The 25,187-nt window shown below is 46.9% G+C and overlaps 1 pseudogene; it reads left to right on the plus strand.

Moving 5' to 3' along the window:
• LOC139255708 (zinc finger protein 420-like) overlaps window positions 1-25,187 on the plus strand; it is a 54,455-nt pseudogene that overhangs the window by 28,091 nt on the left and 1,177 nt on the right.

A 25,187-nucleotide genomic window follows, 5' to 3' on the forward strand; every position in this document is an offset into this window, starting at 1 on the left:
CACATCATCCAGGCTAATGTCCTTCCTTACAATTGCATTGATTTCATCTTTAACCAGCAACGCCATCCCGCCTCCTTTTCCTTTCTGTCTATCCTTCCTCAATGCTGAATACCCTTGGATGTTGAGTTCCCAGCCTTGGTCCACCTGCCTCGGGCCATGTCTCCATGATGCCAATCACATCGTATCCGTTAACTGCTATCTGTGCAGTTAATTCATCCACCTTATTCCGAAACTCCTCGCATTGAGGCACAGAGCCTTCAGGCTTGTTTTTTTAACACACTTTGCCCCTTTAGAATTTTGCTGTAATGTAGCCCTTTTTGTTTTTTGCCTTGGGTTTCTCTGCCCTCCACTTTTACTTTTCTCCTTTCTATATTTTGCTTCTGCCTCCTTTTTATTTCCCTCTGTCTCCCTGCATAGGTTCCCATCCCCCTGCCATATTAGTTTAACTCCTCCCCAACAGCACTACCAAACACTCCCCCTAGTATATTGGTTCCGGTCCTGCCCAGGTGCAGATCGTCCGGTTTGTACTGGTCTCACCACCCCCAGAAGTGGGACCAGTACAAAGTTCAGTTCAGGGTTGGGTTTTAGGGCTTGGTTTTCATTCATCGGTTGTTTGGGTTGTGCTTAAGTTTTTAGGGGTGGGTGTTACCGTGTTTTGGGCAGTGGCGGAGGTGGGGGGGGTGTTGTTACCATGTTTTCGGCAGTGAGGGGTGGGGTTACCGTGTTTTGGGCAGTGGGGGTGTAAATGTGGATTCTTTTCCCTCAATCTGGTACAGCGAAATCACTGAGTCAAATACCGATTCTGCTTTAAACAAAGCGAGCATTTATTTCAAAAGCAAATCCCGATCGGGGACTTTATCAGACAGAAGGAATGCAACTCTGATAGATCGCACTCACTTCCTACGGACAAAGTGATGTTACATTGTAAAGGCACGACGGTTATACATTTTCGGAAAAAGATAACAAGATACAATATGAGTGACATCCTAGTTCAGCCTATCCTCTTTGATCCCTCTTTCCCTTTGTCCACTCATAAGCCGATCTAAGAATGGTCTGATTTTACACAGGCCCATTATTCTCTTACTGTTAATGTTTCAGGTTAGCAATGTGAGTTAGTACGACCTTGAGGTTTGTTTTGCAAGCTGTGGGTTTTGTTTCAAAATGTGTTAGTGTTGTAACATTTTGCAGTCTCGAGTCTGAGATGTCATGGCTATTCCTCCATGAATTCTTTGTTAGCTTACACTGTCCCTATACAATTCCCACGTTCTCAACTTAAATGTCTCTATACATTTTTAAATATTCACAGGGGGGTGGTGTTACCATGTTTTGAGAGTGGAGGGGGGATGTTACCGTGTTTTGGGCAGTGGTGGGGGAGCGTTGGTGGCTGGGGTTAATTGTTGTCATTGGTGGGATGGTGTCTTGGGTCAATCGGTGGTTTGTGTGTTTGGGCCTAGTGCTGATGATCAGCCTCGGCTGGATTTCTGTGTGGCTCGGGAGGGAGGCGGGTTGGAGCAGAGGTCCTGTTGTTCCCGGGGAAGGGATCAGTCTCTGGGTTTTTTAGGGGGTTGATTTTAAGTCGTTGTTATGTTCTTTGTGGAGATTTAGTTTTGTACTTTGGTGGACTGATTTTTATTTTTGGATTTTTAATTTAATTATTTAATAATAAAAAAAATTACATTGTTGTAACTATTTTTAGGTGAGGGTTCTTTTTATGAATGATTGGGCTGTAGGGTGGGGAAGGGGATTATGGGCCTTAAATTGTGAATGGTTTTGGTGGGTTGATCAGGATCCGTGCCGTGTTGACTGACCACGTGGGGAGGTGGGGGGGGGGGGGGTGGGGAATTTAGGAAGCATTTTTTTTCTTGTTTTTCAATTTATTTTCGTATGTGTACACTACGGTTCGACGGCAATAATTATCGGTTGGTGGTGGGTGAGGTCAGGGGGACAACAAGGGGGAACAGAGAAATCACGGTACCACAGCAGACAATTATCTTATTTAGTTCTAGTTAGTAGTACAATTAGAGCTGGTACAGGAAAGATTTTTTTAGAAGCAGAGAAAAATGAGAGAGGTTTTTTTAAAGACAGCACCGTGGATCTGAAATCTGGATAGAGTGAGAGAGAAATCCACCAGGGAGGGGGGAGAAAAAGGTCAGGGGGATTTTTTGGGGGAGGATTTATAAAACTCACTTCACGATCCGTCGTCTAGGTGGCTGATTGTAGTCTATAGACCTAACGTTTCACATTTACTGGGGCTTCATCTGAGGCCAGGAAAAGCAAACGGGTGCGGGGGTGGGGGGGGTTAGTGTGGTGGGGGTTCAAGAGTCACGCGAGTTTTCGATCGAAAAACGTACAGTGAGAGGTTATGGAGAATTTAGAGCTCCTTACCTTCCACTAGGTCAGTCAAAACGAGAAGGGCTGTGAGGAGGGAAAAGAACTATTTAAACCTTTGTTTCTCTCAATGATCAGGTGTCAATTGTTTGCTTTGTCTGGTCTTCTGGTTCTTCTTTCTCCTTCTGATGTGTTCTCTCTGTGTGGTCTGTTGTCCTACCTGTTTGTTAGGTGAAAATGTAGAGTCCGCCTTCTCTTTGTTAGTGTGTAGTATGTGATGCCTCACCTAGTTGAATGTCCATGGTTTGGAGTGGGGATTTTTTGTTAGGCGGGGTCTAATGTTTTAATTTCTTAGTGCTTTGTTTGTTTCCTTTCTGCCGTATATCTCATTTTCCCTTACTTTTCATAAATATTTGTTTTTTTGATTTAAATAATTTTTAAAAATGTATAAAAAAAAATTTTGTTATTGTTTAGGGGTTGGTTCTGTTATTTTTATTACTGTCTTAGTTTTGCTATCTGTTTTTATATTTCGAGCTAGTTTACTTTCATAGTCTATCTTCCCTTTCTTAATCATTTTTTTAGTCATTCTTTGCTGGTTTTTAAAAGCTTCCCAATCTTCTGTCCTCCCATTAGTTTTGGCCACGTTGCATGCCCTTGTTTTTAATTGGATACCATCCTTTATTTCTTTAGTTAGCCACGGATGGCTATTTTTCCTTTTAACCCTTTCCTCCTCACTTGAATATATTTTTCTTGAGAGTTATGAAATAGCTCCTTAAATGTACACCACTGTTCATCAACCGTCCGACACTTTAATCTATTTTCCCAGTCCACTTTAGGCAACTCTGCCCTCATACCTTTGTAGTCTCCTTTATTTAAGCTTCCTACGCTGGTTTGAGATCCAACTTTCTCACCCTCCATCTGAATTTGAAATTCAACCATGCTATGGTCACTCATTCCAAGGGGATCCTTTACTAGGAGATTGTTTATTAATCCTGTCTCATTACACAGGACTAGATCTAAGATAGCCTGCCCCCTGGTTGGTTCTGTTACATACTGCTCAAGGAACCTGTCCCTTATGCACTCTATGAACTCTTCCTTAAGGCTACCCTGACCAATTTGATTTGTCCAATCAATACGGAGGTTATAATCACCCATGGTTATTGCTGTTCCCTTTTTACAAGCACACACTATTGGTTTATACTCCGACCAACAGAGTTGCTACTGTTAGGGGGCCTATAGACTACGGCCACCAGTGACTTTTTTCCCCTTATTATTCCTTATCTCCACCCAAACTGTTTCAACATCCTGATCATTTGAGCCAATGTTGTCTCTCACTATTGCAGTGATTCCATCCTTTATCAACACAGCTATTTTGTTTCCCTGGAGTTCCTATTATGAATTTCAGAAACTTCGGTGCCAAGTGGACCAGGTGTTTAAAGGTCATTCATTTCCCTCTTTCCATGTTGCTGTTAGTTAAAGGTACAGAGATTGATTTCCCCCTCATTATGCATCTTTAGTAGTTAAACAAAAATCCTTCCTATTCGTAGTGAGTCACTCTGCACTGGGAGAGATGGCTGGTGACTTCAGCCTTTAAAATACTCCTCTTGTTCAAATCCCTGTGTAAAGAATGTAAAGCCCTTACTCTACAGCATGAAACCATACGAGGCACATTCTGGGACAAGGTCACTCTGTGATCTGCTCTCTTTATTTACAGGACTCCAAAGACGATGACCCTGTGTAGGACCTCCCTTTTTATACCTGTGTGATCAGGTAAGGAGTGTCTCTCACAAGTTCAAGATGTGCATCTAGGTTGAATGTATACAGTAATACAGTGGTGTTACATTGTGGTTACATACATGACATCACCTCCGCCCCCCCCCCCCCCCCCCCCCAAAGTCATATCGGGATCATAGGTCTAGTCTTTCAGGTGGTCTACGCTCCCTCGTGGAGCGCTGCAGTTGGGGCTCTGGTTGTTGGACACTCACGTGAGTGTCTGTCACCTGTGGTGATTCCGGCCTCTCCGGGCTGACCGCAGGGACTGTGCATTCTTCTGATTGCTCTTGTTGCTCGTTCACTGGCGGTGTTGTGAAATCCATCTCATGGTCTTCTTCAGGTTCCTCCGTGTCGGTGCTGAACATTTTTTTTTACTTGGTCCAGATGCTTACGGCATATCTGACCATTGTTGAGTTTTACCACGATGACCATATTCCTCTCTTTGTCAATTACAGTGCCCTCAAGCCATTTGGGCCCCACGGCGTGATTGAGGACGAATACAGGATCATTTATTTCTATACACCTCCCCCCTCGAATTACAGTCATGGTACTCATTTTGAGACTTGCGCTTGCCCTCAACTATGTCGGTCAGGACTGGGTGAATGAGGGACAGCCGAGTTTTGTGTCCGTTTCATTAGTAGCTCTGCGGACGGGACCCCCGTGAGCGAGTGCGGACGGGATCTATAGGCCAGCAGGAGGCGCGACAGGCGGCATTGTAGGGAGGGTCCTTGAATCCTGAGCAACCCTTGCTTAATGATTTGGACCGCACGTTCCGCCTAGCCATTGGAGGCCGGCTTGAACGGCGCAGTCCTGACGTGGTTGATGCCATTGCCCGACATAAACTCTCGGAATTCGTAGCTTGTGAAACATGGTCCGTTATCACTAACCAGGATGTCTGGCAAGCCATGGGTTGCAAAGATCGCATATAGGCTTTCCACAGTGGTGGATGACATGCATGAATTCAGAATGATGCACTCGAACCATTTCGAATACGCATCTACCACAATAAGGAACATCTTACCCATGAATGGGCCCGCATAGTCAACATGAATGCTTGACCATGGCCTGGTGGGCCAGGGCCACGGGCTGGGCGGGGCCTCCCTGGGGGCATTGCCCGGCTGGGCACACGTGTGCCTGCGAACACAATGTTCCAGGCCACCAAACGTGTGACCGGCAATAGCCTTCATCAGCACAATGCCTGGGTGCTCGCTGTGGAGTTCCCTGATGAATGCCTCCCTGCCCTTCTGGGGCATAACTACCCGGCTGCCCCATAGTCGGCTTGGATGGAGAGCTCATCCATCCGTCTGTGGAACGGTCTGACCTCCTCAGGGCATGCTCCGTGTGCGGGCGCCCAATCCCCAGTCAGGACACATTTCTTAATCAGGGATAGGAGGGGATCTCTGTTCGTCCAGATTTTGATCTGGCAGGCTGTGATGGGGGAGCCTGCGCTGTCAAAGGCATCGACAGCCATGACCATCTCGGCACTTTGCTCCGCTGTCCCCTCAGTGGTGGCCAGTGGAAGCCTGCTGAGCGCGTCAGTGCAATTTTCAGTGCTGGGCCGGTGCCGGATGGAGTAGTCATAGGCAGCCAGCGTGAGAGCCCATCGCTGTATGCGAGCTGATGTGTTGGCATTGGTGGCCTTGCTGTCTGACAATAGGGATGTTAATGGCTTGTGGTCCGTCTCTAATTCAAACTTCCTACCAAAGAGGTACTGATGCATTTTTTTTACACCATAGATACACGCAAGCGCTTCCTTCTCGACCATCCCATATCCCCGTTCTGCTTGAGAGAGCGACCTGGAGGCATAAGCCACAGGTTGTAGTTGACCCTCAGCATTGCCCTGCTGCAACACGCACCCAACCCCATAGGACGATGCATCACATGTCAGAACCAATTTTTTTACAGGGGTCGTACAGGGTCAACAACTTGTTTGAACAAAGTAGGTTTCGCGCCTGATCAAAAGCCCGTTCCTGACAGTCCCCCCAAAACCAATCGCAATCTTTATGCAGGAGCACGTGTAGCGGCTCCAACAACATGCTCAAGTTCGACAGAAAGTTCCCGAAATAGTTCGAGTCCCAGGAATGAACGCAACTCCGATGTGTTGCAGGGCCTGGGTGCTCGTCGAATCGCCTCTGTTTTGGATTCGGTGGGCCGAATCCCATCTGCAGCAACCCTCGTGCCCAGAAACTCAACCTCAGGAGCTAAGAACAGACATTTAGACTTCTTGAGTCGCAGGCCTACCCGGTCCAGTCGGCATAGCACCTCCTCCAGGTTGTGGAGATGTTCCTCGGTGTCTCGATCCGTGATGAGGATGTCGTCCTGGAATACGATCATTCCAGGAATGGATTTAAGCAGGCTTTCCATGAATCATTGAAAAATTGCGGCCGTTGATCTAATGCCAAACAGGCACCTGTTATAAACGAACAGTCCCTTGTGCGTGGTGATGGTGGTCAGTAGTTTAGATTCGTCGGCCAGTTCCTTGGTCATATAGGCTGAAGTGAGGTCAAACTTGGTGAACAGCTTGCAGCCTGCCAGCGTGGCGAAGAGGTCCTCTGCTGTCGGGAGCGGGTATTGATCTTGTAGGGACACCAGATTGATGGTCTCCACAGATCCTGACAGAGCCATCCTCTTTTAGGACGGTCATGATGGGGCTCGTTCAGTCGCTGAATTCAACAGGCGAGATGATGCCCTCTCTCAACAACCGGTCCAATTCGCTCTCGATCTTTTCCCGCATCACATATGGCACCGCTCTGGCTTTGTGGTGCACTGGCCTGGCGTCTGGGGTGATGTGTATCACTACCTTAGTGCCTTTGAAAGTCCCGACGCCCGGTTGGAATAGTGAATCGAATTGTTGTAGGACTTGTGAGCACGAACTTCGCTCCACAGACGACATTGCGTGAACATCCCCCCATTTCCAGTTCATCTCAGCTAACCAGCTCCTCCCCAACAGTGCTGGACCATTGCCCGGGACAATCCAGAGTGGCAGCCGATTCACTATCCCATTGGGTGTGACAGCCAACATTGCACTGCCTAGTACCGGAATGATTTCTTTGGTGTAAGTCCGTAATTGTGTCTATATGTGCTAATTTGGGTCTGTTGGCTTTAAGTGGCCATAGCTTCTCAAATTGCTGAACGCCCATGAGTGACAGGCTGGCCCCAGTGTCCAGCTCCATGCGTACAGGGATGCCGTTTAATAAATTGATGGCGTTCTGGTGTATGAGCTGTGAATATTCGCCACATGGACCCGCTAAGCTTCGGCATCCATCGATTCGCCCCAAAAGTCATCCTGCCTCAAAGAACCCTCTTCTGGTCCATCCGCCTCATATATTAGTCTGGTTGCAGGCTTCCTGCACATTTGAGCTAAATGGCCACTGAGATTACAGTTCCTGCAGACAAACTGTTGAAATCTGCAAGATCTAGCTGAGTGTTTTCCCCCACACCTCCAGCATGAGTTAAAGTTTCTATTGTTGGGAACAAAGGGACTATGGCCAGGCATTCCTCGCTGACTGTCCCTTTGACTGCTCTTAAGTACCCTATTAGTGGGTGTCAATGGCCCCGTCCCGAGCCACATTGTCCACTGTGATGGCGTGAATGTCCGTTCAGCCTGCCATTGTCTGTTACAGTCCTACTCTGGGGTCTATTGCTGCCTGGGGAATGTTGGACTGCCCCTGCCTGCCTGAGTCACATTGATGATGTTGACTCCCTGATCCATCACCGCGTTAGAGGCAGAGTTGCGCGCGTATATTATTTTCGTGTCTTCCTCCCCCGCCATGAAAGTTTGAGCCATCAACGCCGCCGCTTCTAAGGTCAAATCCTTGGTCTCAATTAATTTGTGGAAATTCCCGCATGACCGATGCCCTCGATAAAGAAATCCCTTAGCAAATCCCCGTGCAGGCGTCTGTGAACTTAGAGGCTGGCCAAACGCCAGAGGTCCGCTACGAAGTCCGGTATGCTCTGTCCTTCATGACGTCAGTGGGTGTAGAATCTGTGTCAGGCTATATGTATGCTACTCGCCGGTTTGAGGTGCTCCCCGATCAATTCAGTAAGTTCTTCAAAGGTTTTGTCCGCCGGCTTTTCGGGTGCTAGTAAGTCCTTCATGAGCATGAAAGTCTTTGGTCCGCAGCCGATCAAAAGATGAGCCCTTCGCTTGTCAGCCGCTGCATCATCTAGCCATTCTTTCGTAATGAAGCTTTGCTGAAGCCTCTCGACAGAATCGTCCCAGTCTTCCCCAGCACAGTACCGTTCCTCTGTGCTACCGGTGGCCATTCTCGTGAATTCCCGTTTCTTGTCGCCAATGTAAAGTCCTTACTCTACAGCATGAAACCACACGAGGCACATTCTGGGGACAAGGTCACTCTGTGACCTGCTCTCTTTATTTGCAGGACTCCAAAGATGATGACCCTGTGTGGGACCTCTCTTTTTACACCTGTGTGATCAGGTAAGGAGTGTCTCCCACAAGTTCACCCCTTGTCAAGGTGTGCATCTAGGTTGAGTGTATACAGTAATACAGTGGTGTTACATTGTGGTTACATACATGACACCCTCCAAGGCCTTGCCCCTCCCTATCTCTGTAATCTCCTCCAGCCCGCCAACCCTCTTAATAAGGAGAAATAATTTTCAGTGTCAGAAGGGTCGGTAACCAGAGTGGAGTTGAGGTAGAAGATCAGCCATGATATTACTGAATGGTGGAGCAGGCTCGAGGGGCCAATGGGCCTAATCCTGCTCCAATTTCTTGTGTTCTTAAAGGGTAATGGAAATGCAGAACTCGATGTTTCCCATATAACTGAGGCTGGGGGCCAATTGATCAGGCTCAAGGGGCCAAATGGCCTATTCCTGTTTCTATGTTCCTACTTACAGTGACGACTTTTGTAAACAGCTTTTACAGGGGTTTAGAAGGAGAGGATACGCCGAGGGGATTAAACCTGGGCCCCTCCTGTTAATGTGACTCAGTCACACTGGTCGGTGCCTTTACCCACTGAGCCATTGGGAGGAGGCTCCAGTGACCCTGCTGGAAAATGCACGTGTGAGGCCTCGGGTGAGGACAGGGGAATAGCTTGTCGACACTCACTGTCGAGGTTCACACGTGGACATTGGGCACATGGGTCACATATTGGAGAGAAACTGGTGAGTGTAGAACTGAACCCAGCCAGAGTCAGCACCTTCAGGGGAGGAGAACCAGTGAGTGTAGAACTGAACCCAGCCAGAATCAGACATTAGTGAACCAGTTGGGTTTTTACGACAATTCGGTCGCTTTCATGGTCACTTTGTTCTAGTGCCAGCCCCACAAATTAGCAGGCTCATTAAGTTCAAATTACTAATCTGCCTCTGTTTTCTCTCTCTCACTCCCTTTTTCCTGTTTTAAATTAATTTTACAGGGTATTAGAAGGGGAGGATTTGCAGACGGGAAACTCAAATCGCAGACCGCATCAAGATCTGACAGCGTCACTCGATTCATCGGGACCCGAATATCATCGGCCTCTCAATATGGAAGCAAAAAGCACCGTTGACAGTGGGGAGAAAGTGTACACGTGTTCTGTGTGTGGACAAGGCTTCAGCCAAATCTCTGGCCTATTGAGACACAAGCGCAGTCACACCGGGGAGAGGCCGTTCACCTGCTCCGAGTGTGGGAAGGGATTCGCTCGTTCATCCCACCTTCTGATACACCAGCGAGTTCACACTGACGAGAGACTTTTTAAGTGCCCGGACTGTGGGAAGAGCTATAAACATTCCGGGGAACTGACATACCATCAACGTGTTCACACCGGGGAGAGCCCATTCAGGTGCTCTCACTGCGGGACTGGGTTCAGTCGATCATCTAAACTCGCTATACACCAGCGCACTCACACTGGGGAGAGGCCGTTCACCTGCTCTGTGTGTGGGAAAGGATTCAGTCGGTCAGGTAGCCTGCTGAGACACCAGCGAGTTCACACTGGGGAGAGGCCGTTCACCTGCTCTGAGTGTGGGAAGGGATTCACTGATTCATGCAACCTGCTGAGACACCAACGAGTTCACACTGGGGAGAGACCGTTCACCTGCTCGGAGTGTGGGAAGGGATTCACTCGGTCATCTGACCTGCTGAAACACCGAGTGCACACCGTGGAGAGGCCCTTCACCTGCTCTGATTGTGGGATGGGATTCACTCAGTCATCCAACCTTCTGAGACACCAGCGTATTCACACTGACGAGAGACCTTTTAAATGCCCGGACTGCAGGAAGTGCTATAAAAATTCAGCAGAACTGAGCTGCCATCAACGTGTTCACACTGGGGAGAGACCGTTCAGGTGCTCCGTGTGTGGGAAGGGATTCATTCGGTCATCCGACCTTCTGAGACATCAGCGAGTTCACACTGCAGAGAGGCTGTTCACCTGCTCCGAGTGTGGGAAGGGATTCGTTCAGTCATCCGACCTTCTGAGACACCAGCGCACTCACACTGGGGAGAGACCGTTCACCTGCTCAGAGTGTGGGAAGGGATTCACTCGGTCATCCTTCCTCACTGAACACCAGCGCATTCACACTGGGGAGAGGCCGTTCACCTGCTCAGAGTGTGGGAAGGGATTCACTCAGTCTTCGATCCTGCTGAAACACCAGCGAGTTCACAAGTGACTGCAGAGGTGGGATTCTGCTGTTCTTGCTACTGTTAATCACATCCCGGACTGAACCATGTTCATTCTGACAGTTGGTTTATTTTTCTGCTGATGACTCCTATAACTGGGCTGGAGTTTAATATTCTGGATGAATGGGAAATAAATCAGCTTTGCTTTTCACACATTGCTGTGGATTTTTGTCTTTCCCACCTGAGTGTTTAGCATCACCTGGCGAACTCAGAGAGGACAATCTGGGGGGAGGATTGTACGGTGGGAACAGAACTTCAGCCTGGACACAGTCCTTCAGGGCCACACTGAGGGGGCCAAATGGCACTTTGGTCTTTCTCGTCTATCATCACCGACAACAAAGTCGCCGTGCGGGGTTAATCTTGAGCTGTGTCAGAAATGTGTCCCAGCCGCTCTCTTCCATGGTTTGGCAATGCTAAATAGTATATACTTCAATGCAAGGAAGATGATACAAAAGTTGACTGTGTGGTTGATAGTGAAAAAGAAAGCTATAGACTGCAGGAAGATATCAATGGACTGGTCAGGTGGACAGAACAGTGGCAAATGGAACTCAATCCGGAAAAGTGTGAGGTAATGCATTTGTGTAGGGCTAACAAGGCAAGGGAATACACAATAAATCGTAGGACAATGAGGTGTAAAAGAACAAAGGGACCTTAGAGGGCATGTCCACAGATTTCTGAAGGTCGCAGGAAGTAGATAAGGTGGTTAAGAAGGCATGCAGAATACTTGCCTTTATTAGCCGCGGCACAGAATACAAGAGTAGGGAGGTTATGCTTGAACTGTATAAAACACTACTTAGGTCACAGCGAGAGTACTGTGTGCAGTTCTGGTCACCACATTATAAGAAAGATGTCATTGCACTAGAGAGGGTACAGAGGAGATTTAGGAGGATGTTACCTGGACTGGAGAATTTAGCTATGAGGAAAGATGGGATAGGCTGGGGTTTTTTTATGGAATAGAGGAGGCTGAGGGGAGACCTAATTGAGGTGTATAAAATTATGAGGGGCCTAGATAGAGTGGATAGGAAGGACCTATTTCCCTCAGCAGAGGGTCAACAACCAGGGGGGCGTAGATTATAAAGTGGTAGGAGGTTTAGAGGGGAGATCTCTTCACCCAGAGGTGGTAGGTGTCTGGAGACCATTGCCTGAAAGGGTGGTAGAGGCAGAAACCCTTGTAGCATTTAAAACGAACTTGGATGTGCACTTGAAGTGCCGTGATCTACAAGGCCACGGACCAAGAGCTGAAAAGTGGGATTTGGCTGGATAGCTCTTTGTCGGCCAGCACAGACACGATGGGCTGAATGGCCTCTCAGTGCTGTAAACTTCTGTGATTCTATGATCCTGTACTTAGTGATGAAGTTTGTAAATTATGAGAAATATAGAAGATTAAGGGGTGATGTAATTGGGGTGTTTAAGATGATTAAAGGAGTTGATTGGGTGGATGGAGAGAAACTATTTCCTCTGGTGAGGGAGTCCACAACAAGGGGACACAACCTTAAAATCAGAGCTCGGCCATTCAGGACTAATGTCAGGAAGCACTTCCTCACACAAATGCTGATTGGCTGTTTCTTCTCTTGTCTGGAGAGTCTAGAACTAGGGGTCATAGTCTCAGGATAACGGACGGCCATTTAGGACTGAGATGTGGAGAAATGTCTTCACTCAAAGGGTTGTGAATCTTTGGAATTCTCTGCCCCAAAGAGCTGTGGATGCTCAGTCATTGAGTGTATTCAGGGCCGAGATCGATAGATGTTTGGACACTGAAGGAATCCAGGGATACGGGGAAAGTGGAGTTGAAGTACAAGATCAACCTTGATCTTATTGAATGGCGCGGCAGGCGAGAGGGGCCGTACGATCTACTCTTGCTCCTATTTCTTATGCTCTTACAGCGTAGTGGAAATCCGGAACTCTGTTCCCCATAAAATTGAGGCTGGGGCTAATTGAAAATTCCAAAACTGAGATTGATAAATTATTCTTCGGCAAGGGTATTAAGGGCGATGGAACCAAGGCAGGTAGATGGAGTTAAAATACTGATCAGCCACGATCTAACTGAATGGCACAACAGGCTCAAGGGGCTGAATGGCCTTTTTCTGTTCCTCTGTTCCTACACAGTGATGACTTTTGTAAACAGCTGTTACAGGGGATTAGAAGGGGAGGATATGCAGACAGGATTAAACCTGGGCCCCTCCTGTTCCTATGATTCAGTCACACTGGGTGTTACCTTTACCCATTGGGAGGAGGCTCCAGTGACCCTGCTGGAAAATGCACGTGTGAGGCCTCAGGTGAGGACATAGAAACATAGAAACTAGGTGCAGGAGTAGGCCATTCGGTCTTTCGAACATTCAATAAGATAATAGCTGATCATTCACCTCAGTACCCCTTTCCTGCTTTCTCTCCATACCCCTTGATCCCTTTAGCCGTAAGGGCCATATCTAACTCCCTCTTGAATATATCCAATGAACTGGCATTAACAATTCTCTGCGGTAGGGAATTCCACAGATTAACAACTCTCTGAGTGAAGAAGTTTCTCTTCATCTCAGTCCTAAATGGCTTACCCTCATCCTTAGACTGTGTCTCCTGGTTCTGGACTTTCCCAACATCGGGAACATTCTTCCTGCATCTAACCTGTCCAGTCCCGTCAGAATTTTAGATGTTTCTATGAGATCCCCTCTCATCCTTCTAAACTCCAGTGAATACAGGCCCAGTCAATCCAGTCTCTCCTCATATGTCAGTCCTGCCATCCTCGGAATCAGCCAGGTGAACATAGAAACATAGAAAATAGGTGCAGGAGTAGGCCATTCGGCCCTTCTAGCCTGCACCGCCATTCAATGAGTTCATGGCTGAACATGCAACTTCAGTACCCCATTCCTGCTTTCTCACCATACCCCTTGATTCCCCTAGTAGTAAGGACTTCATCTAACTCCTTTTTGAATATATTTAGTGAATTGGCCTCAACAATAGAACCTTCGCAGCACTCAATAGCAAAAATGTCCTTCCTCAGATTAGGAGATCAAAACTGAACACAATATTCCAGGTGAGGCCTCACCTGTACAACGGCAGTAAGACCTCCCTGCTCCTGTACTCAAATCTCCTAGCTGTGAAGGTCAAAATACCATTTGCCGCCTTCACTGCCCTGCTGTACCTGCATGCCTACTTTCAATGACTGATGTATGTACCATGACACCCAGGTCTCGTTGCACCTCCCCTTTTCCTAATCTGCCGCCATTCAGATAATATTCTGCCTTCGTGATTTTGCCCCCAAAGTGGATAACCTCACATTTATCCACATTATACTGCATCTGCCATGCATTTCCCCACTCACCTAACCTGTCCAAGTCAACCTGCAGCCTCTTAGTATCCTCCTCACAGCTCATACTGCCACCCAGCTTAGTGTCATCTGCAAACTTGGAGATATTACACTCAATTCCTTCATATAAATCATTAATGTATATTGTAAGTAGCTGGGGTCCCAGCACCGAGCTCTGCGGCATTCCTCTAGTCACTGCCTGCCATTCTGAAAAGGACCCATTCATCCCGACTCTGCTTCCTGTCTGCCAACAAGTTCTCTATCCACGTCAGCACATTACCCCCAATACCATGTGCTTTAATTTTGCACACTAATCACTGTCGAGGTTCACACATGGAGATTGGGCACATGGGTCACATAGTGGAAAGAAACTGGTGAGTGTAGAACTGAACCCAGCCAGAGTCAGCACCTTCAGGGGAGTAAAGGGAGGGGAACCAGTGACTGTAGAACTGAACCCAGCCAGAATTGGTAGTGAAAACTGGGAGTGGAGGAGAAACAGTCTAGGAGATGTGCGATGTGCTTGGATTTCAGCACAGCAGGAGGGACAATGTGTGGGACAGGGATTTACAGCTTTATGGGAACAAGAAAGGAAAGAATCTTCCATGGAAAGTACATATGCCTATTCTGAATTTCTGTCCTGTACTTTCAATGATGAGTTTTGAAATCTCCTTTCACAGTGTATTAGAAGGTGAGATTTGCAGACAGGAAACTCAAATGAAACATCACGTCAAGATCTGATGTAGTTATTCGATTTCTCAGGACTTGAATATCATCAGCCTTTGAATGTGGAAGGAGAAATGTTTCTCTGTTCTGTCTGTGGGAACAGATTTCAAACATCAGTGTGACTGGAAAAGCACCGAGACACACACACCCGTGTGAGAGTGTTCCAGTGCACTGCCTGTGGAAAGAGCTTTAACCAGTTACACAGCCTGAAAAAAACATCGCACCATTCACAGCAGGGAGAAACCATACATGTGTTCTGTGTGTGGACGAGGCTTCAACTGATCATTCTACCGGTTTCCAGCTTTGCTGCTCGCTGGCTTGTGGTTTTAATTTTCTCTGCCGCTTCTCTGGACTCTGGGGAGGTACCAGCGGATTGGAAAGCAGCTAATGTAACGCCTCTGTTTGTTTAAAAAAAGGGGGCAGACAAAAGGCAGATAACTATAGGCCGGTTAGTTTAACATCTGTAGTGGGGAAAATGCTTGAAACTATCATTAAGGAAGAAATAGCAGGACATCTAGATAGGAATAGTGCAATCAAGCAGACGCAGCATGGATTCATGAAGGGGAAATCATGTTTAACTAATTTACTAGAATTCTTTGAGGATATAACGCGCATGGTGGATAGAGGTGTACCGATGGATGTGGTGTATTTAGATTTCCAAAAGATATTCGATAAGGTGCCACACAAAAGGTTACTGCAGAAGATAGAGGTACGCGGAGTCAGAGGAAATGTATTAGCATGGATAGAGAATTGGCTGGCGAACAGAAAGCAGAGAGTCGGGATAAATGGGTCCTTTTCGGGTTGGAAATCGGTGGTTAGTGGTGTGCCACAGGGATCAGTGCTGGGACCACAACTGTTTGCAATATACATAGATGACCTGGAAGAGGGGACAGAGTGTAGTGTAACAAAATTTGTAGATGACACTAAGATTAGTGGGAAAGCGAGTTGTGTAGAGGACACAGAGGCTGCAAAGAGATTTGGATAGGTTAAGCGAATGGGCGAAGGTTTGGCAGATGGAATACAATGTCGGAAAGTGTGAAGTCATCCACCTTGGGGGGAAAAAAAACAGTAAAAGGGAATATTATTTGAATGGGGAGAAATTACAATATGCTGAGGTGCAGAGGGACCTGGGGGTCCTTGTGCATGAATCCCAAAAAGTTAGTTTGCAGGTGCAGCAGGTAATCAGGAAGGTGAATAGAATGTTAGCCTTCATTGTGAGAGGAATGGAGTACAAAAGCAGGGAGGTCCTGCTGCAACTATACAGGGTATTGGTGAGGCCGCACCTGGAGTACTGCGTGCAGTTTTGGTCACCTTACTTAAGGAAGGATATACTAGCTTTGGAGGGGTATAGAGACGATTCACTAGGCTGATTCCGGAGATGAGGGGGTTACCTTATGATGATAGATTGAGTAGACTGGGTCTTTACTCCTTGGAGTTCAGAAGGATGAGGGGTGATCTTACAGAAACGTTTAAAATAATGAAAGGGATAGACAAGATAGAGGCAGAGAGGTTGTTTCCACTGGTAGGGGAGACGAGAACTAGGGGGCACAGCCTTAAAATACGGGGGAGCCAATTTAAAACCGAGTTGAGAAGGAATTTCCCAGAGGGTTGTGAATCTGGAATTCTCTGCCCAAGGAAGCAGTCGAGGCTAGCTCATTGAATGTTTTCAAGTCACAGATAGATAGATTTTTAACCAATAAGGGAATTGAGGGTTATGGGGAGAGGGCGGGTAAGTGGAGCTGAGTCCACAGCCAGATCAGCCATTATCTTATTGAATGGCGGAGCAGGCTCAAGGGTCTAGATGGCCTACTCCTGTTCCTAATTCTTATATTCTTATTGACCTACGGTGACCTCCAACTTGCATCTGTTTCGCCATCAGCTTCCTTTCCCGCCACCGACTCTGATTCCTATGGCAACAACCTCCCTCCTCGAACTCTCTGCCCCTCAAATAGCCTCTGGACTTCACTCGCCTGCTCCACCTGTCTCTGAATTTGGACAGCGGTTCGTCGATGCTCCGTGTCGGCCCCATCCTGCTGACACCGGCTTTGTCCCTCCATGGGACCTCGGACTTTGACCCTGGTTCTAGCCTCTAGCCCGTTTTAAGTAGGGCCTGTCCCAATGGAACAGCTCCGTCTTTCCCTAGTACTGGTGCCAGTGTCCATGAAGCAAAACCCTTGCCTCCCACACCACTCTTTGAGTCACACTTTTAACTTTCCAATCTGCTTATCCCTGTACCAATTGCCGCGTGGCTCACGTAACAATCCAGAGATTATTACCTTTGAGGTTCTGCTTTTTAATTTGGACCCCGACTCCTTCAGCAGAACCTCATTTCTAGTTCTACCTATGTTGTTGGTTCCTACATGGACCACGACAACTGGATCCCCCCCTTCTCACTCCAAGTTCTTCTCCAGCTGTGAGGAGATTCTTTAGCCCTGGCACCGGGCAGGCAACACAACCTTCGAAACTTCCGGTCGCGTCTGCAGAGAACAGTATCTATCTCTCTGACTATACTGTCCCCCAACACAACTACATTCCCTTTCAAAGTGTCCAGATAACTCCCCCCACCCTGATGCCCCACAATGTCTGCACCTCAGACTCCAGCTCAACAACTCTGAGCTGAAGCTCCTCAGGATGCATGCACTTACTGCAAAGGTGTTTGTCCGGGATCACAATGCTCCCCACAAACTCCCACATGCTGCATTTGTGACACACCACCTGCACTGCCAGCCCTATATCACCATGTTCTATTTAATTAAATGTTATTACATTTGTATTTAAGTAACTTATTTTACAGTTTAGTTCTTTGATTTCTTACTTGATCTGCATTGAGTAATGGATAATGACATTAAATATCTACCTGTAACACAAAGCATTACAAACAGTGTGGCAAAAAGCTGCAACTCCTTCCCCCTCTTCTCCCAATTCCCACTCTTTCCAAGTTCCCAAATAAACCATTCTGTTTAAGTACACTCCGTTTAAGACCGCACTGTGCAGACCACTCAAGGAGTGGTGAGGGAGTCCACAACAAGGGGAAATAACCTTCAAGTCAGAGCTAGGCCATTCAGGGGTGATGTCAGGAAGCACTTCCTCACACAAATGCTGAGAGGCTGTTTCTCTTGGCTCGAGAGTCTAGAAATAGGGGTCACAGTCTTGGGATAAGGGGTCGGCTATTTAGGACTGAGATGAGAAATGTCTTCACTCAGGGATGTGAATCTTTGGAATTCTCTAATCCAGAGGACTGTGGATGCTCAGTCATTGAGTATATTCAGGGCTGAGATAGATAGATTTTTGGGCACGAAAGGAATCAAGGGATACGGGGATAGTGAGGGAAAGTGGAGTTGAGGGAGAAGATCAGCCATGATCTTATTGAATGGCGGAGCAGGCTCGAGGGACCGCATGGCCCACTCCTCCGATTTCTTATCCTCATATGTTCTTCAAGGGTAGTGGAAATCAAGAACTCTGTTCCCAATAAAACTGAGGATGGGGGATAATTGAAAATTACAAAACTGAGGTTGATAGATTCTTCTTCGGCAAAGGTATTAAGGGCGATGGAACCAAGGCAGGTAGACGGAGTTAAAATACTGATCAGCCATGATTTAATTGAATGGCGGAACAGGCTCAAGGGGCCGAATGGTCTTTTCCTGTTCCTATGTTCCTGATGATATTTGTAAACAGCTTTTACAGGGGATTAGAAGGAGAGGATATGCAGACAGGATTAAACCTGGGTCCCTCCTGTTCCTATGATTCAGTCACACTGGGCGTTACCTTTACCCACTGAGCCATTGGGAGGAGGGTCCAGTGACCCTGCTGGAAAATACACGTGTGAGGCCTCAGGTGAGGACAGTGGAATAGCCTGTTGACACTCGCTGTCGAGGTTCATACAGGGAAATTGGGCACATGGGTCATGTATTGGTGAATGCAGAATGGAACCCAACCAGAGTCAGCACCTTTTAGGGGTGGAGAGGGAGAGGAACCAGTGAGTGTAGTACTGAACCCAGCCAGAGTCAGCACCATCAGGGGTGGAGAGGAAGAGAAGGGTAAAATAGTAGCAATTTGTGCAATATGCCTTGTTCTCTCCCTGGATCTTAAACTACTGAACTCACTCTTCCTCTAAAACTTCAGCTTGGTGTCCCTCAGTCCCTACTCCTTGATTTACCACACCTTCTCTCTCTTTCCCCCTGGATGTGTTCCACACTCTGGACCTTGGGCCTTCCCCAGGGATTCTCAGTATGAAGAGGGGGAATGTGTGTTGAGACAGGATGTCCCAGCTCTCCACCTTTAAAGGGACACGGAGAGGACCAGCTGGGCTGAATGGCCTGCTTTATGACATCACTGCAGTGCCTCGCAACCAACCTCACTGAGCCCTGCTCATTGTGGACTGGCAGTGTTTGATGGGACAGTGTAGAAGGAGCTTTACTCTGTATCTAACCCGTGCTGTACCTGCCCTGGGAGTGGTTGATGGGACAGTGTAGAGGGAGCTTTACTCTGTATCTAACCCGAGATGTACCTGCCCTGGGAGTGGCTGATGGGACAGTGTAGAGGGAGCTTTACTCTGTATCTAACCCATGCTGTAGCTGACTGCAGAGTGCTTCAGGCAGACAATATGATCTCAGAATATCCCATTCCCCAGCACTGACATCATCACCTCGATGAGAACATCATTTAACCCAAAGATAAGAGAAACCCATCACCTGGACACAGATGCAGAGGGACAGTGAGTGTCCCGAACATTGTTGTGCAGTGTGCTCGATAGTTCCTCCCTGGGTCTGAGCCTTTTGGTGATGATTTGAATTTGATGTCCTCGAGTTACTGACTCACCGACTGGTGGAAATAGTTTTTCCTCATTTACCTGATCACATTCTGACCACCTCCCTCAGATCTCCAATTCTCCTTTGTTCTAATGAAAAGAGCCCCAGTTTCTCCAATCTCCCCTGATAACTAAAGGCTCTTGTCCCTGGTATCGTCTCAGTGAATCTCTCTGCACCCTCTCCATGGCCTCGACATCCTTCCTGGTGTAAGATCCCCAAAACCTGACACAATATTCGAACTGCAGTCGAACCAATGATTAGTACAGGTTTACATGACCTCTGCCCTTTTGTACTTCACACCCCTATTTATAAAACTTAGGATCACATGTGCTTTTTAACCACTTCATCAACTTGTCCTCCCACTTTTAAAGGTTTGTGTATCTGAAGCCCTTCTAGGTTTTAGAGATATTAACATAACATGGCTAAAATACATCTCATGGGATTAAGGGTAATATATTAGCATGGATTGAGGATTGGTTAATGGACAGAAAACAGAGTAGGAATGAACGGGACTTTTTCATAGAATCAAAAAAATGTACAGTATGGAAGGAGGCCATTTCGGCCCATCGTGTCTGCACCTGCCGACCAAGACCTTTGCTTAAAAAGGGAGAAAGGGATAGACCGAGTTATTACAGGCCAGTACGCTAACCTCAGTGGTGGGAAAAGTATTGCAAAAAATCCTGACGGAAAGAATAAATCTTCATCTGGAAAGACATGGATTAATCAAGGACAGTCAGCATGGATTTATTAAGGGAAGGTCATGCCTGACTAACTTGATTGAATTTTTCAAGGAGGTAACCAGGAGGGTCGATAAGATCAGTGCGTATATTGTAGTGCAAATTAATCTTAGCAAATCTTTTGATAAGGTCCCACATGGCAGATTGGTTATGAAAGTAAAAGCCCATGGGATCCAAGGTAAAGGGGCAAGTTGGATCCAAAATTGGCTCAGAGGAAGGAAGCAAAGGGTAATGGTTGATGGGTGTTTTGTGACTGGAAGTCTGTATCCAGTGGGGTTCTGCAGGGCTCAGTGCAGGGTCCCTTGCTTTTTATGGTATGTATCAATGACTTGCACCTAAATGTTGGGGGTATGATTAAGAAGTTTGCAGATGACACTAAAATAGGCTGTGTAGTTGATAATGAAGAAAGCTGAAGAACAGTGACAAATGGAATTCAATCCGGAGAAGTGTGAGGTAATGCATTTGGGGAGGTCTAATAAGACAAAGGAATACACATTAACTGGTATGGCATTGAAAGGTGTAGAGGCACAAATGGACCTTGGAGTGTAGGTTCACAGATCCCTGAAGGTAGCAGGCCAGGTAGATAAGGTGATTAAGAAGGCATGTGGAATACTTGCCTTTATTAGTCGAGACATGGAATATAAGAGCCAAGGACATTATGCTTGAACTGCATAAAACACTGGTTAGGCCGCAGCTGGAGTACTGTGTGCAGTTCTGGTCACCATATTACAGGAAAGATGTGATTGCACTGGAAAGGGTGTAGAGGAGATTTACGAGAATGTTGCCTGGTCTGTAGAACTTTGGCTATGAGGAAAGATTGGATAGTCTAGGTCTGTTTTCTTTAGAACAGAGGAGGCTGAGGGGAGACCTGATTGAAGTGTATAAGATTATGAGGGGCCTGGATAGAGTAGATAGGAAAGACCTGTTTCCCTTGGCAGAGGGGTCAACAACCAGAGGGTCTAGATTTAAAGTAATTGGATGGAGATATAGAGGAGACATGAGGGGAAATGTATTTACCCAAAGGGTGGTGGGAGTCTGGAACTCACTGCCTGAAAAGGTGGTAGAGGCACAAACCCTCACCACATTTAAAAATACTTGGATGTGCACTTGAAGTGCCGTAACCTGCAGGGCTACGGACCTGGAGCTGGAAGATGGGATTAGGCTGGATAGCTCTTAGTCGGCCGGTATGGACACGATGGGCCGAAATGGCCTCCCTCCGTGCTGTAAATTTCTATGGATTCTATGACATAAACTGGCTGATATAATGTGTATAGCGTGAAAGAGAAGTTTAGTCTGAGTTAGAAACTCGACAATCGATTCGGTGCAGACAGGTTGCCATGGCAACACTGATAAGACATTCCATTCACTGAATCCACTGTTGGAATCTGTAATCAGATCAGGGGAATGAACAGGGTTTGTCTGTCAGTAACCACAATGCAAGCTGAAACCAGAGTGAATGTCACAATAGATTAGATTTATAATGTGTGATGTTTATCCCTATAATTGTGAAACTATAAGAAATAACAACTATCAGCAGGCAGGGTAGTTTAGAGATAATGAGAAAATTACTGAAGAAAAGTAACTGCTGGGAACCAGGGAAAGTGTCCTTGTAAATCACAGATTAGAGAAGTTCCAGCTGTCTTTTCCCAGCTTCCTGCCCAAACCCAGCAGAGAAGACACAGAAGAGTCAGGTGTCAGAGGTGGATCACTGCAGTGTATAAAAGTGAGGGGAGACTGATGTAAGGGGACAGTCAGGACTGGAGACACCGGAGATCAAGCTCAGGGCGCCCGAGGTTCCATCCAGCGGGCTGACCTTGTGTCAGTTACTGTGGGCACACGGGACTTGCATGTTTACTCTGATTGATGGGTCAATATAAGTTACGGTGGAGGACAGAGAATCTGCTCATCTTACATTTATTTGCTAAGGTAATAGTTTCTGACACTGGACTTGCTAATTAACAGGACAAGGCATTAGCTAGAATCTAACACCTCTTTCCTATTCTGCTTCTCTACTGCTTTTACATTTTTACCATTTAATGTACTTTTCTTAAAATTTCCTTGTCCCAAAATGTATCACCTCACATTTCTCTCTGTTACATTTCAGCTGACATCTACCTGCCCCATTTACTAACCTGTGTATTCACACTGAAACTATGTACAGTCCTTTCAGTTGGCCATGGGCCCTTTTTTGGTCTCCTCTGGAGATTTTGATCGTGTGCCCCATATACCCAAGCCCAAATCATTTCTCTATATTGAGCAGAGCAATGGTCCCAACACTGACCCTGGGGACACCACTGTTTACATTTCTCGGATCTGAAGAGCATCCATTAACCACTATTCTCTGTTTTCTGTCCTATACCCAACTTCCTCTCCACGCTGCCCCACTCCCTTTAATAACATGAGCCTTAATTTGATCAACAAGCCTCCTGTCCGGCACCTTATCAAACACCTTTTGACAATCCATCTACACAACATCCACTGCATTTCCTTTCTCACTGCACTGTTATTTCCTCAAATAATCCCTGCTGTCTGTCCTGAACTAATCCATTTCACTACCAAACATTGCAATGTTTGCCCCACCCAACAGGGTTTCTTCTGTTGAAAGCCACAACAGAAAGATCCACAAAGCGGCGACTCGTCAGGGAGCGTCTGCAAATGAAGCAGAAACATGGAGTGGTCAGGGGGTGCCTGTAAATGAAGGAGAAATGGTGACAGGCCAGGGAGGGTCTGTAAATGAAGGAGAATTGGTGATTGGTCAGGGAGGGTCTGTAAATGAAGGAGAATTGGTGATTGGTCAGGGAGTGTCTGTCAGTGAGGGAGAAATGGCGAATGGTCAGAGAGGGTCTGTAAATGAAGGAGAATTGGTGATTGGTCAGGGAGCGTCGTAAATGAAGGAGAATTGGTGACAGACCAGGGAGGGTCTGTAAATGAAGGAGAAATAGAGACTGGTTTCCCTCTCTCTCTTGTCCCCTGTCATATGCAATATATGTGGAGGATTTTTATGAAAACTGATCAAAAAAGAATTTTACAGAAAATAACTGATTTCACATCTTATGTAATATAGTTATAAATTGGGATGGTTCAAAGGAACTTCTTTGTCCATATTTGTAAAGCAACAAAGAGTGGGCGGGAGAGAAAATCATTGACTCATTGATTTTGTTCTCACTCTGCACACAGGGGCTTTCTCAGCATCTCTTCTGAAGGTGCTGGTAATTGCCGGGGAGACGGTTTACAGCCCATAGAATTGTAACAGGTGGGCCCAGATTTAGATCACCCTGTTCTCTGAACTGCTCAAGTCCCACTCCAGAGACTTGAGCACAAAAGTCCAGGCTGGCACTCCAGTGCAGCACTGAGGGAGCACTGCACTGTCAGATGTCGTCTCTTGTGATGCGACGTTAAACCGAGAACCCGGCTGCAACTCGAGTGGATTTAAAAGATCCCATGGAACTATATCGAAGAAGAGCAGGGGAGTTACCTCGGCGTCCTGGCCAATATATATCCCTCAATCAACATCACGAAAATACGTTATCTGTTCATTGCTGTTTGTGGGAGCTTTCTGTGCACAAATTAACTGCCACGTTTCCTACATTAAAATAGGAAATACAACACCTGCCCTTTCACCTCCTCCCTTCCCACCATCCAGGGCCACAGACACTCCTTCCAGGTGAAACAACGATTTATTGTACTACTTTGAATTTAGTATACTGTATTCGCTGCTCACGATGCAGTGTCCTCTACATTGGAGAGACCAAATGCAGATTGGATGATCGCATCGCGGAACACCTTCGTTCAGTCGCAAGCGTGACTCTGAGTTTCTGATCGCTTGTTATTGAAATTCTCCCGACCACTCCCTCTCTGACCTCTCTCTCCTCGGCCTCCTCCACTGTTCTAATAACGCTCGAGGCACAGAATTTCACCTTCCGGACTCAACATTGAGTTCCACAATTTCACCATAACCACCGCTCCCATTGTTTAGTACAGCAGCTGTTGGTAATGATCTCCAGTTACACCTCCTCCAGACCCATCTTTTGTTTCTTGTCCCATCACCATCTCCTTTTGCCTTGCTGCATCATCCCTTTTGTCATTTAATCACTCCTGTCTTTCCTCCCCTCTTTCCCTGCCTCTGCACTAATTTAAAACTTATATTCAAGACTGAGATAGATAGATTTTTGGAGTCTCGAGGAATCAAGAGATAGGGAGATGGGGCGGGAAAGTGGAATTGAGGTTGATGATCAGCCATGATCTTATTGAATGGCGGAGCAGGCTCGAGGGGCCGGAGGGCCGACCCCTGCTCCTATTTTCCAGTTCTGATGAAAGGAAAGTGACCTGATACGCTAACTCTATTTCTATCTCTACAGATGTTGCCTGAGTATTTCCATTATTTTCTTTTATATTTCAGGTGACCAGTGAGTGTAGAACTGAAACCTGCCAGAGTCAGCACCTTCAGGGGAGGAGAGGGAGGGGAACCAGTGAGTGTAGAACTGAACCCAGCCAGAATCAGCACCTTCAGGGGAGGAGAGGGAGAGGAACCAGTGAGTGTAGAACTGAACCCAGCCAGAATCAGCACCTTCAGGGGAGGAGAACCAGTGAGTGTAGAACTGAACCCAGCCAGAGTCAGCACCTTCAGGGGAGGGGAACCAGTGAGTGTAGAACTGAACCCAGCCAGAGTCAGCGCCTTCAGGGAAGGGAGAGGGAGGGGAACCAGTGAGTGTAGAATTGCACCCAGCCAGAGTTGGTGGTGAAAACTGGGAGCGGAGGACAAACTGTCTTGAGACGTGCGATGTGTTTGGCTTTCAGCACAGGGAGGAGGGAGAGAGTCGGATGGGGATTTACAGCTTTGGGGGAACAAGAGAGGAAAGAATGTTCCATAGAATCTAGAATTGTCTGTTCTATACTTAGTGATG

Source organism: Pristiophorus japonicus, unplaced genomic scaffold (genome assembly GCF_044704955.1).
Source record: "Pristiophorus japonicus isolate sPriJap1 unplaced genomic scaffold, sPriJap1.hap1 HAP1_SCAFFOLD_622, whole genome shotgun sequence".
NCBI classification, from domain to species: domain Eukaryota; kingdom Metazoa; phylum Chordata; class Chondrichthyes; family Pristiophoridae; genus Pristiophorus; species Pristiophorus japonicus.